Source organism: Monodelphis domestica, chromosome 2 (assembly GCF_027887165.1).
Source record: "Monodelphis domestica isolate mMonDom1 chromosome 2, mMonDom1.pri, whole genome shotgun sequence".
Lineage (NCBI taxonomy): Eukaryota > Metazoa > Chordata > Mammalia > Didelphimorphia > Didelphidae > Monodelphis > Monodelphis domestica.
Window position 1 is genome coordinate 411383041 of NC_077228.1, and position 21944 is coordinate 411404984.

Genomic DNA, 21944 nt, shown 5'->3' on the forward strand with positions numbered 1-21944 from the left:
TTCATTTCTGTAGAGCAAGGAACCCTATCTCCTCATTATTTGATTACTAAGCCCCTTCAAGCCAGGCCCAGAACTTAAATTGAGGAAAGGAGCAAGCATTTAAGAAATCATGAAATATTTCCAAAAAACCCAAAATGTCCCCTCCAAAACCTCCTTTTTGAAAACAAATATAAAAACCACCATTCTTCCAATGGTGCTCTGGTAATCTTGGAACAAATCAGTCAGTCAATCAACAAGTTTTTATTAAGCATCTACTATGCACCAGATACCCATGCTGAGAACTGGGGATACAAAGATAACAAAAATAAAATGATTCCTGCCCTCATGGCCTTTATATTCTATTGAGGGAAACAACATATACATAAATAAGCATATACCAAAGAAATACAAAGTAAATGAGGGAGAGGCACTAGCATCTGAAAGAAGAGGGGAGGCTTCTTGTAGAAAGTGGCACTCAAGCAGATTCCTGAAGAAAATAAAGAATTCTAAGCAATGGCTATGTGGATAGCTGCATCATTAGAGCTAACATCTAAACTGATGAGATAGGAAATTGATTTGAACATTGAGTACTTAGGTATGAACAAGAATCACATGGGACAAGAAGTCATGAAATAGTTGCAGTGTGCACCACCAAAAGAAGTACTCCCAGAAGATCAGAAATTTAGAAATGGAAAGACCTCTTCTAATCCAATGTTCTAATTTTTGAATGGGGAAACTGAGGCTTACAGAAGTTAGATAACTTTCCCAAGGTATAATAGTAAGTAACAGAGAGGATTCAAACTTAGGTTTTCTGACTCCAAACTTAGTACCTTGCAGCCTTGTTAATGAAACCACCAATTGATTAAAGCTTTGATGCATCATAGTAATGGAATGCTGGAATGTTAAATAAACAATAAAAGAATATTGGAATTATGGAATGTTTAAGAATAAAGGCATTGGATTTAAGAGCAAAAACATTATTTTATTATAAAAGATTATTTTTATTATAATGTGATAAAACATTTCAAAAGCTGTATTGGGGTATAGTAGAATCAGAATGAGGATTTATAATGGACTCACTGTCTTTGATTTGTGGACTCCTTAAGTAAATTCTCATTCCAGTGCTCCATCCTATTAGGGTGATAATCTTGGGTTCCTGAAGGTTAGGACATCAGAATAGGAGCAGGAAAATATTTGGTTCTGAACCCAATAAATGTGCTAGCATCTTATCTGATATAATTTCATGTTAATCTACTAGAGATCTCCTTCCAAATTGATAGCAACCAATTTACCACTTATCTTTGGATCTGGTCATTCAGCCAGATCTGGATTCATACAACTGTACTCTGGCTCAAATGTCTTCATCTGGTTGTAAAGCAATTCCCCACCAGAATGTAAATTCTTTGAGAGCAGGATATTGGCTAAGGAAAAAGACATTCATACCAGAAGTGAAATTTCTGTTTGAGGAGTCATTTTGGCTATAGAAAATCAATTAAACCCTCTACTAAAGTATAGAGGAGTTGTGATCTACTTTGATAGACTGAGTTCCTACTCCTAGTAAATCACAGATTTTTGAACCTAACCAGAAATTATGTTTAAAAGGAAAAAAAAATTGAAAGGAGAGTGGGAAAGAGATTTGCTATAGTATTTCCAAAGCAATGAATCCAGTGAGGACACTACAAACAGTAAATAAAACTGTCTAAAAATAAGGTGAATTTAGAGAAGGCTCTTCTTGATTTTTGATTCTTTGTTTCCCAACTTAATATAGTTGGAAACAGTGAGCAAGTAATGACTACATCAAGATGTTCCCATGGCAACAATTTGAGATCAAGTCAAAGAGATTTCCACGTTCCCTAGAAAAGGAAGTACAAAGGAAATATTCCACGGGGTTGGAGAGAATTTAAGTGCCCCTATGTAAGGCATTCAGGGTCTAAACATCAATAGCCACTGAGAACCAGGGACTTCAAATCAGAAGAGGGTCTTTGCATCAAAAGACGAATTGGTTGTTTGGCCCTCCCTGTCAATTTGCTCATCTTGATTTCCAGACTTCTGCTCTTCAAAACTTCATCAAGACTTCAATGGCCAAAAGTATTTTTGGTTCCATAAGTATCCAGATAATTTTAGCAGCAAAGCAAGTCATTTTCTTTTAATTCTTTTCTCCTCATCAATATATGAGGTTGGTTTTTGTTTGCTTTGCAAGGAAGAAAGGACATAGAGACTAAAGACCAACTTCTTAAGTAGTAGCTATCTAAGACACTGCAAGAAGCACTAGTTTTTCTTTCTTCTCTTTAGAAATTAAAATAAAATTCATTGTAGAACCATTATACAGCAATCACTAAGCACAAAGCCAAATTCAGGTGATGGATAAAATTCTGACATTAGAAAAGGGGAAAATTAGAAATATTACATGTAATTTCTTTGACCATGAATATCTATGAGGTAATGATAACATTGCATTACAGAATTTGTACCAAGATATAATACAGACTTTGCCTCATCTTTAAAGATGAAACTACAAGAAATGATATCATCCTTAGTCCCTGCAAGCTACTTTCAATAGCGCCCTCCAAAAATCTTTGACTTTCATGTAAATAGCAGTAATCACTAAACTTCAGGGTCAAAACTGGAATTCAATTTAATTCAATCCATCAAACATTGATTAAATGTCTATTATACACAAGGCCCTGGACTAGACATTGGAAATAGAAGAAAACAAAACCTCTCCTCAAGGAACATGCATTCTACTGGGGGAATTCAACATATTCCTAGAATCCCATTCCATTCAACATAAATTTGCTAAGCACCTACAATATACAGAGAACTCACTGTATTAGGTAATAAGTATACCAACATAAAAATGAAATTGTTCCTGTCCTAAAGGAGTTTGCATTCCATTGGGGGAATCCTTTACAACCAAAGGAAGACATTTGAGCTGAAGTACAATTATGCAAATCCAGAACTGTTTGAATGACAAGTCCTAAAAATTAGTTATCAAACTGGAAGGAAATCTCTAGTCAAGTACCCAGGGGATTGTATCAGATAAGTAAAAATAGCAAAGTTTATACTAAAGAAAAGGATATAATTTCAAGAGGTAAGAGAACTAATGGAAAGGGAAGAATAAGGAAAGGCTGCATGTAAGAAGTAGAACCTGAACCATGCCTTAAGGAAATTATAGAGATTCTACAAGGTAAAGGGGAGGGAAGGAAAAAAGAGAAGGGACTGAAAAAGAGAAACAGAGAGAGAGAGAGAGACAGACAGACAGAGACAGAGAAAATTCTAGATATGGAAAAAATACTGTGCAACAACAGTGAAGTAGGACAGAAAGGGAAATAAGATGAAATAAAACTGGAAAGGTAGGTGGGATCCATATTGCGGAAATCATTAAATACCAGCATGAGAATTCTATCATTTATTTCATAATTTGAGTTAATAGGGAACCACAGTAAAGGTTTTTGAGTAATAGAGTAACATGGATAGATTTTGTTTTATGTATATTAATTTGGCAGTTGTCTACAGGATGGATTTGTAAGAGGGAAAACTGAAAGCAGGAAGACCAATTAGAGCACTATGATAATAATTTGGGCTAAAAGTGATGAGGGACTGATCTATAACAGAGATTGTATATATGGAGTGTGGGAAAACAAAATGATGCTCACCTTGCGGTTTTATCATTTTTACCAAAAGTATGTTATCAATAGCAGTACAGTTTTTCAGCATATTTGGCTACCCACCAAAAGTCATTAAAATTCTGAAAGTCTAAGGAAACATATGACCAGAATCATCATGTCCTGTCACAAGTAATCCCTTCACTGATGGATTGAAGCTGGGTATTATTCAGACTATTTTATACAATATGCTTCTGAGGATACAAGTAACCTGGAAACTATTTGGATTTAAGATGTTAGAATTTCAACTCAATGCCTACAAATGTCCATGAGGATTCCTTGAAACAGCTGTCTAATAAAAAGGTATCAAAATGCAGCCTATGGGAGTCAAAATGACTCCAAACCAAATTAAGATGTGATTTGATTAACAAAATAAAAATACAATAAAAATTAATATTTGGTTTTCTAAGTCAATATGTGACCTGCTGCAGATATCGATATAGATATATAGTTTAGTGGCTCCCATTTCTATTTGAATTTGACAACACTGGTCTAGGAAATTTCATGACAGCAAGCAGAGTCTTAAGTTCCACAAAAAAATATGCTAAGTATAACTTGGCAGAAGATTCCATTGGAATTGCCTGAGAAACCTTTGTAAATATGAGTCTAGGACATCAAGACTAAATGTCTTTGGGAGCCAGTATCACCTATAAGCCCAGCTTACCGTACACTTGCAATATCTGTGCAGAGTTTATATGCTGATAGGTAAGTTCAATTGAATGTCCATTCAACTGTGTTATTGCTATCAAGAAAAGATATCATTTTTCCACTTGGTTTTTCCTATGTAGAACATCAGAACAATAGAACAAACCTCCTTGAAAGATTATGGATTTCATTTCAGAGGTTTGCAGTCTTTCTCAGACTCAATTCAGTTAACATAATGTGAGAAAACAGAAACCTTGGGAAGCCTTCCATATACAGCAAATTCCTCTGTGATTGAGGTTCACTACAGCTGTGTCTTTTCTGTGACCATAGCAAACACTTTTGATGAACATACATCACTTTGCTTTATGCCTTGATAAGATGAAGGCAGCCAGATAGTATAGCTGAAAGAATGGCAGTCTGGAGCAGGAAGTCCTAAATTCAAATACAGCTTCAAACACTAACTGTGTGACCCCAAGTAAATCATTTAACCTCTCTTTGACTCATTTTCTTCGTCTATAAAATAGGAATAAAAATAACACCAGAGTTGTTGTAAGGATCAAATGAGATAATTGTAAAGCCTTTGGTACAGTGCCTGGCACACAGTAAGTGCTAATATTCTTAAATAATATTAATATAAATATATTAACATTAATATTCAGATATTAAAAACAAATTCATCATATAGGATTATCTCTCTTCTACGTTTTTCAAATAAAAATTAAAGCCTTTATCAGTTCCTCCTTTAGCTACTTACTAGTAATTTTGTGGAAAAGGCAGTGTTTCTAATAATCTGAATGGGCTGGTAACCCCCAAAATTTAGACTGTTGGCCACTGACTACTCCAGTCATCATGACTTCCCTCTCCCACTCAGAGCATAAAGCCCACAAAATGGTACTGTATAATTATGTCCATTATCATCATCATTATCATTATTATTATTTCCATCATTATAGACATAATACTTGCCTTCATGAATTTTCTATATTTTTATATATGCATAGGAGGCATCTTCTCTGACACTGAATTGAAGAGGAGTTGAAAAATGGCTTAGATTGCCTTGAGGAAACAGCAAAGTACTTTTGATAATCCCAAGATTCTCCCTGGAATCAAGTCTCATATTTTTAATACCAATATCATTAGAGTACTGCGTGTAATGGAACATAATCATGTTAGGAGAATTGAGGTTGATAATTACACAAAAGGCAATGGAAAGGGCTATGTGTAGCTCATCACAAATATGGAAATATGCAGCGAAAGCAATATAAGGAATGTCATAAAATGGGTCAGGAATCTCCATCTCATAGGCCAGATCCATATTGTATCTAAATTGCATTATAATGTAAAAACTATTCTTAGTTCACAAGCTATACCAAAAATGTGGTAGGCCAGATTTGGCCCTTGGGCTCTAGTTCACTGACTTCTGTCATAAAAAGAAGTCTAGGTATGAAAAAATGGTACAGTTAAATTGAAAAAGTGAAGAAAGATCAATGGACAGCTTATGTGATCTACTGGCTTCCTCGTTGTATCAATGAAGACAACCTTGCCCCCAGAACATTTGGTAGACCTCTTGTGATGAATTTATGGGAAGACATGGACAAGAAGGCATAGATGGGAGGCAAGCCACATTACCAAAGGGAATGTCCAAATACATGAGATCACAGATGTAATGGGAACATGGGAATTACTTATGAACCCTGACTAAAACATAAATATAAGTATCATAAGGTCCATGATGAAGTTCTGGCTTCATCCTATTGGAAAAGCAACATGGGATTGGAGAATAGAGTTCAAGTCTTGCTTCTACCACTGACTGGATATATAACCCTAGAGAAATAATGTAGTCTATTAATACTCTCTGCAACTTAGTTCTAAGTCTTCAAGTTGAAGAGAAGGTGCTGATTTGCATTGGAAATTCCTCAAAGATAGGATCCTGTACCCATGAAATCACAGGTATAGTTAAAAAAAATTTTTTTTAACCCTTAAGTCAACCAGTCACTAAGTATTTATTAAGCATCTGCTTTGTGCCAGATACTATATTAAATGTTGATACAAAAAAGAGCAAAAGACAGTTCCTGCCCTTAAGGAGCTCACAGTCTAATGAGGAAGACAATTTGCAAAAAAACATACCAAGAAGTTGAATAGAAGATAAACTGAAGATACTCAACAGTGAAAAGAAACTAAAATAAGAGGATCAGAAAAGGCTTCCTCTAGAAGGTAGAATTTTATCTGGGACTTAGAAGAAGCCAGGAGGTCAAGATAAGAAGGGAGATTTCATTAGAGACAGCCAGAGTCAGAGGATAGTGTGTCTTGTTCTAGGAAGAGTGAGGAAAGAAAGATCCCTGGATTGCAAAGTACATGAAGTTCTATGAGGTGTAAGACTAGAAGGGAAGGATGAGAAGTGTGAAGATGGAAGATTATTCATCTTTGAATACCAGCCGGAGGAGTTTATATTTGATCCTTGATAGGGAGTTGCTGGATTTTGTTGAAAAGAGGATATAACATGGCCAGACTGATGCTTCAGGAAAAAAAACAATTTTGGAAACTAAGTGAAGGATAAACTAGAATGGGGAGAGACTTGAGACAAGGGGACCATCCAACAGGTAATTGCAATAATTCAGGCATGAGGTGATAAGGACCAGCAGAAGGGTGATAGCAATCTCAGAGAAGAAAAGGGGGACTTAGAAAATCGATATTATGAAGCTAAAATTGCCAGGTCTTGGCAATAAACTAGATATTGGGGTGAGAGGGAGAAGTTGAAGATAGTATTAAGGATGTGAGCCTGGCTATCTAGGAGGATGATAATACTTTTGAAAGTAAAAGGAAAGTTAGAGGTGAGTATTTGAGGAGAAAATGGGCTCAATTTTGGTCATATTAATTTAAAATGTCTATAGAAAATACAGTCTGAGATGTCCTCACTTTTTTAAGAAGTGACATCAGCATAGTCTTTGAAACTAGTTCAAAGTGGGGCAGTTATGTGGCTCAGGTGATAGAGATCCAGACCTAAAGACATTAGGTCTTTGGATCAAAATCTGGTCATGGATACCTCCTAACAATGTGAGCTTGGGCAAGTAATTTGATTCCAGTTACCTAGCCCTTACCATTCTTCTCACTATTGGTTCTAAGACAAATAACAGGCTTAAACAATTTTTTTGAAGGAAGAAACTATCCCAAAGCATATATTTGAGGAGTTTTTACAGTACCTGTGATATTGATCCATTTGTCTTTGGCCAAATAGTTTACTGATGAAGACAGCATTGTATTTTATGCAACAATGAAAACTTCAAAATGACATAAAAGACTTGATCAAACCTACCAAGAGCTTTCACAACTCTTATGGGTGAAATTGATATAATTTTGAGATTTACCAGCTACTTTATTCTCCTGGGGAAAAACAACCAGAACAACTAGAATTTAGACAAATTCCATCATGATCTGTGTATTCTGTTCTATAAAATGATTTTTTAAAAGAACCCCGCCCCAAGGAGTGCGGAGTTGATTCTTCACTAAACACAATACAATCGGATGGTCTTTCTATATTTGATGGGTACTGGGTATAACTTGCACTTGGTCAAAATCATCCTGAAATGGAACATTTGGGCCCCAGAAGAGTTGGAGGAAGGAAAGCAGCACTCATATGAGGTTCTCAATTGAAATTACCTTGTGAGTCAATGAGCTGGAACAAGTTAAGTTTATGAAATAAAATAGGATTCATCCTCCTAAGGTGAATCTATGATAGCACATGCCTTGCTGCATTTGTTGAGAAGCCTGAGGCATACAAAATTTAAGTGATTTGCCCAGGCTTACCCAAACTAACGAATGTATGAAGCCAAGTTTGAACTCAAGTCTTCATGACTACAAGTCCAGAACTCTATCCAGTGTACTAACTAACTGCCTCTGTTAAATCCTAGTCAAAAAGCACTATTTTCAGATATGGACAAGCAGTAAGTCAGGACCACTTTGGGACATCCAATTACTGCTGGTGGCCTTCCAGCAGTATGCTTAGACTATGATTGAATATCATATGGCTGTGGGGGCAATGGGGATTGCACTATAACTCCTAACTATGTGACAGTTAACATCTATGAACCAATTTCATCATCTATAAAGTGGGGATAATAATGCTTATACTATTTGCCTTATAGGGACATTGTTAGGATCAAATGAAAAGCACAAGATAATGAAAGCTATTACTTTTGACTAATGAATTAATATACTTAATATTTTACATTAAATTAATATAGTATATGAATAATTTTGCTTATAATATATATACAATCATGTTATTAAAAAAGATTCTGGATTCCTAAAGACTATGCCAACAGAATTCAAGCCTTTGCAGATCTGCATGGTTTAATGAAAAAATCCTTAGATATCTATAGAATTCAGGGGTTAGGTAGGTTTAAATTTTCCGGTTTGCTACTTAGTACCTTTCTGACCTTGAGAAAATCCTTTGATCTCTTAAGGCCTCATTTTCTTAATCTATAAAATGAAGACTAAAACTAAAATATTTGTATGCTATGAAAGAAACAATGGGAACCTTGAGAAGAAATTTCAATTGTATCTTAGTATATGCAATAGAACTAGAAAAAAGTTGGACAGAGTTTGATATATACTCTAGTTTGAGGAAAGCAGATTTTAAAGGATTCAGATGGAAAGGTAACTAAAAAGTTAAGTAAAAACATATAGTGGAAATCAGTACAGGAGGAAAAGGAAGCTCTCAAGAATGGCATTTTGAAGTCACAAAAAGAAATAATTCCAGGAGGAAAAGAGTTGTCTAAAGAAAATTATATGGATACAACTTATCTCTCCAACTAAGGATTTTAAAAGACAGGTACAGAAGATGAAATCAGGACATATAATAGAAGATGAATACAAAAATGACACAGTACTGTAAGTACTGTTCAGGAGGGCTAAAACTCAGAACAAGTTAGACTGATAGGGAGAGCTAAAAACAACTAAAGGAGATAGTTGTTCACTATATCAGGGAAAAGAAGATGAAAGAAGGGATGGGAATACAGCCAAGGGTGAATAGGACTATGCTTAAATGATGATGGAAATTTATAGGTAAAGTCAAAGAGCACTTACTTTGCTTTTGTGTTGCCAAAGAGCATGATGATTTTTGAACTGGAAAAAAAAGTAGGAAAATAACTAGTAGAGAACTGATCAAGCCAAAATATTTAGAAAGATAGTAAGAGAGCATCTCACCAGTTCAAGTCACCAGGTACAGGATAAACTACATCTTAGACTGTTAAATGAGATTTCCAAATACAATTGTTGATCTACTGACAATGACCTTTGAAAGATCAAAAGAATGATAAAAAACACTACAGTACAGTGGGAAAAGAAATATTGTCTTAATTTTCAAAAAGAAGAGACAAATAAAATAGTCTTTCTAACAATAAGAGCAATCAAAAGGTAATAATCAGTAATATTTATATAGTTTAAAGTTTGCAGAGCACTTTATGTCATCTCATTTGATTCTTAGACCCCAAGAAAAAGAAAAAAAACAGAAAGAAAGAAAGAAAAACAGAGAGAGAAAGGAAGAAAGAAAAACAGAGAGAGAAAGGAAGAAAGAAAAACAGACAGAAAGAAAAGAAAAGAAAAATACATATGTACAAGAGCAGCTATGTGACTCAATGGATTGAGATCCAAACCCAAAGGCTCAGAGGTCCTAGATTCAAATCTGATCTCAGATATTTCCTAGCTGTGTGACTCTGGGCAAGTCACTTAACCCCCATTTCCTAGCCATTACTACTCTTCTGTTTTGAAATCAATATATAGTACTGATTCTAAGACAGAAGGTAGGGGTTTAAAAAAAAAACTCCAGGTCCAGTAATCCATCTTATTAAGATACAGTCATTGTTTGTGATATTGTTTGGTGCTTACCATGTTCTACATCTTCCAACTCTCTTCTTGAATAAAAATTTTCATGACCAAAAGACATAAGGTTTCTTCTAGTAATTAGCATCTTTCTTAAGTCTAAAATATATTTTCCAAAATATGTTCTCCTGTGCCTAACTTTTAAGTAATTTAATGTGAATAAATGTTGACTTGGATTGGAAGAAGATTTTGCCAAGTAGCTATAGTTTTCTTCATCCCATGTAATGGCCTTACCTACCCTTAGATGTATTTTCAAACCAACATGGACAACTCCTTTATTCATAATTCCAGGAAGAATCTATGAACCCACTCTTTCATTTAGCTATAACTCCTTTTTGTCCTCTCCTTTCATTTATCTCAAAAATACTCCTGGGAATGTATCTTAGTTCTTTCAGGAACAAATCAACAATTTCATGCCTAGAGTACCTGTAATTATAGTAGTATTTTAAAATGGTCTAAAACCTCTTTCTTAACATGCTCTGACCTTTTTCTCTGCAACTACTTGACCATCATGGTTGGAACAAAAGAAGGGTGCATGTGGAACCACCTGTCATTTTGTATGTTTTTAATGTTTCCTGGGTCAAGAGGCCAAAGACTTTATCATTATTGGCCAGCCTAGTTGTAATGTTCTCCTCTGTGCTTACATAGGGTGACTTGGGCAGATTTGTGCCAGCCATTGTGTGCCAAACACTGGGGATACAAAGAAAATCAAAAGACAGCCCCTACCTTTAACAATCTAGTAAGGGAGATATGATGCAAACAACTACATACAAACAAGCTATACAAGATACAAAATAATCAAAAGAGGCACTAGAATGAAGAGGGACTGGGGAAAGCTTCCTGAAGACAATCTATCCCTAAAGTCCTTCAATGTTACTAGAACCTACTAAAGTTTTGTTCTGCTGGCATAGCCTTAGAGAATCCAAGATTATTTCCAACACTCTGATGCAACATCAAATCAACTTTTTAGTCATATCCATATGCATATAATCAATTATATATTAATACATAAAATCCTATATTACATCATATAGAAAATAGAGTATTGAAGCAATAATTTAACATATTTTATTATTTTTGACATACGAATTTTTGAAGTCATAAATAGCAACTATATATGTATATATATATATACACACAGAGAGTTTTATATATATATACATACATATATATATATACACAAACCAATATATAATTCATGTTTTATTCAAGTAAAAATCATACTCAACATTTTTTCCATACTGCAATAGGGCAATTTTTCTTTTTGGAGTATCTTTTGGATTACACAATTTTTCTTATTGTTTTGAAATCTATTCAATATTATCACATAAACATTTCTATAATTTAATGAGAAAATGTGTGAGTAATTTCTGAAATACTGAAAGAAGCTCCATATTTTACAACATTTCAGCTGCTTTTTTGTAATATTCCTACTGCTTAGGCAGAAGATGCCAAATGAAAAATTGTTCATTTTGCCACCTGACCTTCTGTTCTTTGATTAAAAATAAAATGGGAAAGAGTTTGCTGATAACTCTGAGGAGCCTGTTCAGCTATAGCAAAGGAAGGAATAGTGAGAAGGAATCATTAATGTGATAAATGGGAGTCAGCTTTGCTATTGTTATAGGTTACTTAAATTTTCAAGGGGAAAGTGATTTCCTTCCCATCATGCAAGTGGTTTTCATCCTCCAACATATATCCATGAGCAACATTTTTAAAAATAGCCCACCAGATCGCCACCAGCCAAGCCCTTGTCTAAATAAAACAAGCTATGGGTGCTGAAAATGAAGTTTGGGTCATAGGCAGGAGGATGTTATTTACCAGGCATAAGTAAAACCTGAATGGAAGGGAAGCTCTCAAGTTGATTGGTTGCCAAGGACTATGTGCTATGTCTCACACTGACTGTCTGTGATCAAGAGATGAAAAATCCCCAGGAGAGCAGAGAACCACAGAAGGTCAGAGTTGGGAGGGACCATAAAGAGCCTCTAATTCACTGTCCTCTCTTTGTATAGAAGATAATTGGAGCCCAAAGAGATGAAAAGATCTATCCAAAGTCATCAAACAAGGTAGGGGCAGAACTAGGAAACTAAAACTGATGCATCTTTGCTTTGCCTTTAAACACAAGAAATAAGAAGTTGGTCACCTTTGCCTTATACCCAGGATTATAGAGGAGGAAAGTGGCAAGATCAAAGATTTGTCCATTCATTCATTTATTTATTCTTTGATTCATTCAACAAACATTAACTCTACATATCCTTTTCACAAAATACCATGCATGGTGCTGATGAGGATACAAAGAGAAATAAGCAGAATTTCTGCCTTCTAACAACTTGTGGTGCCATAAAGGAGACAACAACATGCACACACACATAGAGAAAAAGAGAGAAAGAGAGAGAGGGAGAGACAGACAGACAGAGAGACAGAGAGAGACAGAGACAGAGACATAGACAGAGAGACAGAGACAGAGACAGAGAGACAGAGAGAGAATATGAAATGTAGCAAATTCCTAGCCAACATTTATTTAATATGTTAAATTTTGTAAAGCATTTTAGCTACATTATTTTATTTGATCCTCACAAAAACCTTGTGAAATTAGGGTGACACCCGTGTTATTGTTATATAGAGAGAAATTGAGATTTGAGAGAGTTTAAGTAACTTGTTCAGTGTCCCATAGCAAATGAGGGTCATTATGAGCATTAAATAAGATAAAGTATGAGAGAGGACTTAGAAAAGAATGAAGTTCAAATGTAAAATAAAATAGAATGAATAAATATGGTTTTCTGGGTTTTGTATGTTTAACTGTAATTCCATTTTGCTTTAAAGTATAGGTTAGTTCAAACCACTAAAGAGTAGGTAAAACCTACTTATCTAGATTCTGTGATTAGAATATGTCGAAAAATGATCCACTTTAATCAGTTAAAGGTATTAGAGTTGCATGTAAACTTGATTTCTAAATTACTTATAACAATTTAAGGTTTTCAAAGCACTTTACAAATATTTCTTCATTTTATCCTCATAAGAAATAACTGCCTTCATGGAGTTTGCAGTCCAAGGGGGATTGATAATAGGAGGCAGTTAGGTGATCTGATGGATAGAGCACTGGATCTGGAGTCAGAAAAAATAAATTCAATTCTGACCTCAGACACTTACTAGTGTAACTCTGAGCAAATCAGATTGCCTCATTCTCCAAATCTGTCAAATAAACTGGAAAAGGAAATGGAAAATCACTCCGGTATCTTTGCCAACAAAAGCCCAAAAGAGATTACAAAGAGTCTGAAAAATTACTAAATGAGGAGAGATATGTCTATAAATACATTTGATGTAAAGTAGTATGTGTTGTGTCATAAGAAAGGTAAAGAGTGGCATTTTGAAAACTATCCAGCCCTACACCTGATAACTAACAGAGCCATTGAGTATATCAGAGATGTGGCATTACTGTATGTAGTGAGAAATTTTAATAAGCTAACCAAATTTCTACAGTGGAGAGGTTATGCTACATCCTGAGTCCAAAGCCAGCACTCTATATACTGTGCTATTTGTCAAGTATTTGGAATCAAGTTTTCTGGGAATATTAATTGAGCACTTATTATGTGTAAGTAACCATGTTAAGAACTTGGGGTATCCTGCTTTCATGGAATAATCTACTGGGAAAATGTGTCCACATATACCTGTGATGTAAAGTAGTGGAATTGTAGGATTTATTAAGCATCTACTATATACTAGGCACTTTACAAATATCTCATTTGATCCTCACGACAACCCTGGGAGGTAGATACTATTGTTATCCTCATTTTTACAGTTAATGGAACAGAGACAAACAGAAGTTAAGTGATAATGCAGGATCATACAGCTAATGTATGTCTGAGGTCACATTTGAATTCAAAGTCCACCTGATTCCAGGCCAAGTGCTCTATCTTCTCTATCACCTAGCTGCCTTTACTCTTAACATACTGGGTTATTAATAAATGCTTTTTGATTGGTCCCCATTTCTGACTTACCTTCAAAAGTCCCATATTTATAAAAAGTCACATAGTAATGAGTCCATTTTCAAAGTCAAAAATACCAACCTCTCCTTTTTCTTAAGTTTTCCACAGTGCTACATAGAAGTCATATAGAATGGAGGAAAGTTCTAAATAGGTTTCTAAAGGGAACAATGGGTTACTGCTAACACTGTAGCAAGAGATAGTTTGACCCTTAGAAGAGGTAGGACAGAGGGGAAAAAAATACAGAAATAATAAGACCAACAAGCAAGGAGCTCTAACAAGATCTGAAAGAACAAATAAAAGAATAAAACCAAGAATCAACAGGATACAAATCTATCTGACTCCCTGGTGTCCTAAATCCAGTATGGGAAGATAGCAATGTTCATCCTCAGGAAGGATTCCATGACTCCTGCCTCACTTTCTATGCTAAACTCCCCAATTACTGAATCCTCTTATATTATGGTGATTTTTATGCTGTCCCTACTCACAAAACCCAAGAAATAAGGAAAGTGGATGATTCTCACTTCCTTTGTACTCAGCAATCAGCACCTGCCTAATCTATCCAGTTCTTCATTCTTTCATTTTTGGTCTACTAAGACTTCTCTCATGTTCTGGAGATAAACGCTTGGTAAACATAGCATTAATTTAAAGGCTTTCCATTTTTGAAAGGAAAAAAAAGCATTTAAAAATATTTTTATTCTAATCTTTTCCTGCAGTGTATTTCTTGTTCACTAACCAGAAGGCCTTTCTAACAGACTTTCTAACTTGTCCCTTGCTAGAAAAATGAAATTTTCAGCATAGAAAATAAAATGCTCAACTAAATCAATGACAGCTACCCACTTGACCCTTTTAGCTCAACCTTATTTAGAAGTGAATTTAGGATTTACTTAATAACAGTGCTTAACACAGTGCCTGGTACATAGTACTTAATAAATGCATCTTACAATAATAGCATCCTATTAGTCCAAGTTCAAATCATTCTATCTCATTGAGTTTATCTAGTTCATATTCTTATGAAGTACTAGCCTCTGAGGTGTAGGCTCATTATACAATTATTCCTCATGATAATTCCCAGTAATTCAGATGGTACACACATACATATTTATCAGCAAGATCTCCCAGGAGGCAGAGGTTTCTGTGACAACCTTTTCATTGTTGTTCCTACAACATTATGTCTTTTTTACTTAATCCTGAAGAGGTAATAGAAAGACACACCTGAAAGTCAAAAATTACTCTCACTAACATGCCCAAAAATCATCTCCATGGGCAAAAATGAAAAAGCCAGTTGGTTCATTTTGAGGGAGGAGCAGGAAGCACTTAAGGAAATCAAATTAAGTATAGTAAAACTTCATTTCTCCAGACTTTTAGATATGGGAATACTCTAGTTACCTGAATATTCTTTTAAATCAGAATAAATATATATATGTATAAATACATATATATATATATACACCCCATATAAGTATTTGTAGTTTTCAAAGAGTAATCATAGAACAAAATTTAAATTTGAGCTATACCTAAAATACTCTTTTTAGTCATTCTTTGATGATTTCAAAGGATCTTGTGATATCTCAAAGCCATAATGGTGATTAATTATCATTGACAAGTAATATGGAGAAAAAGCTAGTTATTTGATCTTTCTAGTTGTTTCAGATTACTGCCACATACACAAACCCAGAGAGAGAGTCAGAGTCATATTGATACATATATGTGTATTTGTTGTATATATATATATATGTGTGTGTGTAATATATCTGTGCACACATATGTGTTGTTATTCAATCATTTTTTAGTCATATCCAACTCTTTGTGACCCCATTTTGGGATTTTCTTGGCAGAGATACTAGAATGGTTTGCCATTTCTTTCTCCAGCTCATTTTTCAAGTGAGGAAATCAAGGCAAAAAGATTTAAATGACTTGCCCTCAGTCACACAGCTGGTAAGTGTCTGAGGCCAGAAATTAACCTAGGAAGAGGAGTCTTCCAAACTCCAGGCCATTCACTCTATCCACTGTATACCTAGCTGCCCTGATCTGGTATATACCTACTTATTTACATGTCATCTCCCCACATTGGAATGTGAGCTCCTTGAGGGAAGGAACTGTTTTATCTTTATTTATATCCCCCCTAAAATAATACCTAACACACCATATACATTTAATAACTATTTCTTGATCAATTGATTATGTTTAAAAATTCACAAGGTTTAGAAATACTTTCAGAGATTTTGAAAATAATGCAAAAAAAGATTTAATAAACCAGTTTACTTATTCAATAAATTAAGTCAGCTACTAATATAGTTCATTAAATTACAATTATGAGGATATGAGGCTCTGATCCTCCTCAGCAATCCCATTCTAGTTCCTTATACTTCCACAGAGATGACCTTGGGCTCTCATAAACTAGCTGCACAGTGTAAGTTCCAGGAGGGACTACCAAGCTAACAAGGTGCCAGTCAGGCATCCTGCTGTCTGTCATCCAAGGACCACTCTCACTAACTTCAGAAAGTCTCTTTGCCAGAAGCCTAGTCATCAGGTGATGGCTATTTTGGCCAAAACCACTCATGAAGCCTACACTGGAAAAAGCCAGAGCAAGTCATGGAAAAAAAAACCACACAACTCATCTGCTAAAGGCACTGAGGATTTGCAGTCTACATTAATAGAGGGAGTACTCACCTAGAGGAAATAACATATCCTTGAAGGCTCTGAAGTAAGTAAGAGGCTCGAATAATGATATACTATTTATGTGACAGATATAAATAACAGGAAGGGAGAATAAACTCTTCAGGGCAATCCAAGGACAATTAAAAATTACACTGGGAAAGGAAAACTTGGGCTGAATATTAGGAAACCATTCATTGTGGAGTCAGAGGGGCGGAGAAAATCCCACCACTGGAGTCATTCAAAAATCAGGCTGAGAAATGAACACTTAGGAATATTGGCAGTGGAGTCCAGGGAACATACGACCTTAAAAAACCCTCTTCCTTTTTTTCTTCATGTGGCTGAATACCAAAGAGGGAAAGCAAAAATTAATATATCCACTAACCTTAGCCCAAGAACCTCAAATTGAATAGAAAGCTTTATATTGTGCCATTGATCAATATCAGCTCCATTATTGTGTAACAGTGGTGATGAATAGTGCTTTTATTTTCAGATCTATCCATGAAAGAGCAATTTTCCCAATTAGTCATTTAAATAGACCCTTGGGTATGAGAGTTGGAGCACAGAATCTGTTTTTTACGAACTCTTCTCCTAGAGCAAATGTTCTATTATTTGCTGAGAACAGAGGATGGGAGGGGTTGTTATTTGAGGGAAAACTTTTCCAGAAACACTTGAAAATGGTATCCATTTTTGAAAACTGATGCTTCAAAAGCTTTTTTTTGTTTGTTTTTAAGCTATAAGAGAAAATGAAAACACTGAAAAGGGTGAGAAGAGAAGGGGGTGGGGAATGAAGAGACTTAGGGAAAGGGAGAAGTGCTTCATCTGAACTTCTGAACTTAGCACCAGTTTGTGATGTCAGGTGACGTTTTGAAGGATAGTTCTGACGGGTCCCCAAACAGTGTCCTCCACAGTCCTCAGGACTCTTTCTGAGTGTGAAATTTGACATGAAGGTAGGTCACCAAAAGGCCAATCAGGACTATTTACATCAGTTACCAGTACCAAATCTGTTAAAAATCTCCATATTATTGGGTGTATTTGACAAGTCTCCATTTTTATTGATATATCACTGCATTTGTTGCACCTAAAGAAGGTGGTGATGTTCCTTCTAATAGATCCCTCAATCAGAATGTACATATTCCTGGATCAAAAATAGTCCAGACAATGAGGCAGCAAGGTGATTCATTATAGCATGCCAGCTATATTAGCATCTTGAAAGTATGATTGGTGTATTGATATTGTATCTTATATGTTCATATACCAGACTCATGGTCATGTTACTTATTGATTATTGCATTTCCAAATCTTCAGTCCAAAGGACAAAAGAATTCCTGAGGAGGACATTATTTGCCACAGGGTCCTAGCTCACACCTTGTTAGACCATGTTCCTTTCCAAATCACATGTTTGATTAACCTCCTCCTCTTTTGATTATGTGATTGTCAATTGAGCCAATGTTAAAGCCTATGCCATGTCACATGTTCATTAGTTACCTCCCACTCTATATTCCTAAACTCTCCAATAAAAGTTTGAGGGCATATGTGGAGCCCTCTCTCAATTCCATCATGGGAGCATGGCAACATGTAGCCCAGATTTTTTAATTCCTTGTCTCTGAGTCTTTATTCCTTTGTCTCTCTTTCTCTCCTCTATCCATTTTCCCTCAGTTTCCAATCTCCTTCTCAAGTGTCCACCCATGAGAATTTTATGATGTAACTACAAGAGGTTACATTCATTCAATAGAGATCCAGACCTGGAGCTGAGAGGTCCTGGGTTCAAATCTGATCTCAGAAATTTCTTAGTAGTCAGTCTTACCCCAAGGCCTAGCCCTTACCAGTCTTCTGCCTTAGAATCAATACTTAGTATTTATTCTTTATTTTTTTAACCCTTACTTTCCATCTTTGAATCAATGCCATGTACTGACTCACACCTGGTTGCCCCACTTAGTACTGATTCTAAGACAGAAGATAAGGGTTTTTTTTTAATCTATTGATTGAAGAATTGATCACTAACTCCTTATTATTCCCATTGCTTGTCCTGTAGCAGTGGTAGACTTCTCCTTAGATAGCAACTAGAAGCCTTTGGCTAGAACAGAAAGAATATATGTAGACCATGGATCTCCTGTTGTGTTCATTTTATAATTGAAAAAAAAAAAGTTATAGAGTATAGTAGAAAGCATGATGCACCTGAAATCAGGAGAGACCTGGGTTTGAATCCAATTTCAGAAACTAGTTATGTTAATGGGGACTTGGAGAGTCAGGAAGACCCAAATATGAATCCTGCCTTAGAAACTTACTCACTGACTCCAAGAAAGTCTGTGGCACCTTTCTATCTATCCCTCAGTTTCCTCATTCATAAAATGAAGATGTTAGACCTGATGCCCTCTAAGGTCCCTTCAAATCAAATCCTCTAAGAATTTTTAAGTGATTTTTTTAGTATATGAAACTATGAAAAATCCATTAAGCCTTGTCTATACATCGAATAAAGAATATTAAAGGACTTGTGATCACACCTCAGGGAGTTCTTTTATCTGTTCCTGATAATTCTTTGTAAAGCTCTGAATTGACCGAATCTATGTGCTGAACGAGACCAGCATAACATATTTTTCCATTTTCAAACCAGCTAGTTATTGTACAAAAACAGAGTATATTATTCTACAGTCAAACTTTAATCTTGTAAAAATAGTTCCATATGAACTTATTCTTTGGAGTATGATCATTTGTAGTATTTAAACCACACTGAGTTTTATTTTTATAGAATTTAAGTCATAACTGAGTAGCTATCAACTGTGATATATGAATGTATATATATGAACACACATGCATACACACAGTTATCCCTTCCACATCACTACTTTTCCCATTGTGGTTTTAACATATTGCAGGTCAGCATAAAAAATTAAATAGGAATTTTCTGGAAGTGTTGAGGAAGCTGTAAATGGCACAGAAAAAGTTTAGAAACATAGAAATGCATATTTAACCCAAAACTTACAATAAGGTACTGTAAATACCCATAAAAGAAAAAGAAAAAAATAGACTTCTCTGGTATGGAGAGGATCAAAAATATTTATGGGGATTTTCCAGATCATGAGGGTATGTGCCCCTAACTCCCATGATGTGGAAGGTATAAATCTCTCTGTCTCTCTCTGTCTCTGTCTCTCTGTCTCTCTCTGTCTATATATATATATTTTCATATATCTACACATATGTATATGTTCTGCATATACTTTTATATATGTATATATATATATATATATGTCTTTTTCTCCCCATCTGAATGGTAGTTTCTTGTGACCGGGAATTATTTCATTTATTATATGTGTCTCCTACACCTTGCACATAGTAGGTTCTTAGTAGGTGGTTGATCTTCCATTTCCTTATCACCAATGTTTTTATTCATATTCTCACTTCAATTATTTCATTTATCAGGGGGGAAAACAGAAAATGCATTAAAAAATTATTCCTCAAAACTTAATACATGACTAAAATTGTATCTTAGCTTTTATTACTCTCTTCAGGATATTCATAGAGTTAATTTAGTGTTTAACCTTGAAGTCTTCACTTTACTTATTTTTAAGTTATTTAAAGATTAGTAAACTCTGGGTTTCCTTTTTCTTTTCTACAATCTAATTTTTAAAAACAAGGATAAAGAAAAAGTTATCATTAATATCAATCACAATCCAAGTTTTTTTCAACTTATTATCATCATTATATTCTTTCTGAAATACAAATGGACACCAGAGGGAAAAAATTGCATGTTGACTTTTCTTTGTGCATATAATTCTATTATATATTGGGTACATGGTAGAACAATTATCTTCTCAGTTATGTTAGTTGTGTCTCTGATACAGCAGAGATGTATTATATAATATTTTCACAATATCCTAGAATTTAATCAGTGTAGTTTAATTCAACATAAAATATTCTAGCCACCGTGTCCTGTCATGGACATAGATATAAAATAATATTCCTCAAGAAATCATTAAATGGTGCAGCAAGGTGGCTCAGTGGATAGAGAATCAGACCTGACATCTGGAGGACTTCAGTTCAAATATGACCTACCTATATAATCCTGGGCAAGTCACTTAATCCCATTTCTCTCCCCCTTGTTCTTCTGTCCTAGAATTGTTACTAAGATAGAAAGTAAGCATTTAAAAAAAAGAAAGAAATCATTAAAATTATTAAAAATGTCAACATTAGCAGACGTAACACATTCCTAAGGAACTACAACAAAGCCTTAAGACTGAAAGGGCTATGGGTCAGGACCCTGTTTCCTCTCCAAAAACTCTACAAATTCAACAAAGGATATTTACAGATTTCCAAAATTCTGGTATTTACCCACAGTCACAAGTACCTACATGACTACTCTATATAAACTGACCAAGGCTGTTCAAGTATAAATAGAACCCAAGCAGCCCTCTCTGTCCCATAAGAGAGGAGAGATGGGTGAGCATAAAATCAGTTTATTTTATAATTAATAAGGAAGAATAGGGCTTTTCAGAAAGAAGCCTCAAAATTTCTAGTCAAGCCATTACCAACAGATATAAAGGTCAATACCCATTACTATTAATAAATACCCATTACAAACTAGAGGAAGCCCATGTGAACTGGAAAGACCTCCAGAAATTGATGCAGAGCAAAAGGAGCAGAACCAGGAAAACATTGTACACAGAGACTGATACATTATGGCACAATCAAATGTAACAGATTTTTCTACTAGTGGCAATAAATGATCCAGGACAATCCAGAGGAACTTATGAAAAAGAACACTATCCACATCCAGAGAAAGAACTGTGGGAGCAGAAACAGAAGAAAAACATATGATCGATCATGTAATTTGATAGGGATATGATTAGGGTTTTTATGTTAAGAGATCACTCTACTGCAAATATGAATAACAAGGAATTAGGTTTTGAACAATGATGCATGTATAACCCAGTAGAACTGCTTGCCAACTTTGGGAGGAGGGAGGAGAGAAGGGGGAATATCATGAATCGTGTAACCATAGAAAAATATTCTAAATTTAAACTTTTTTTCAAAATAAAGGCAAAAAATAAAAACAAATAAATAGCCATTACTTGTTCTGCATTTGCCACATCCATTCACTCTAGAGAGGACACAACTTTATATAATAATGAAATAATTG

At 35.0% G+C, this 21944-nt stretch overlaps 1 protein-coding gene and 1 long non-coding RNA gene across 5 annotated transcripts in view; one reads left to right on the forward strand and one right to left on the reverse strand.

The window, feature by feature from the left end:
• PDE7B (phosphodiesterase 7B) overlaps nucleotides 1-21944 on the forward strand; it is a 461779-nt gene that overhangs the window by 366317 nt on the left and 73518 nt on the right. The window lies entirely within an intron of this gene.
• The window catches only part of LOC103106321 (uncharacterized), a 36844-nt gene that overhangs the window by 14651 nt on the left and 249 nt on the right, over nucleotides 1-21944 (reverse strand). The window lies entirely within an intron of this gene.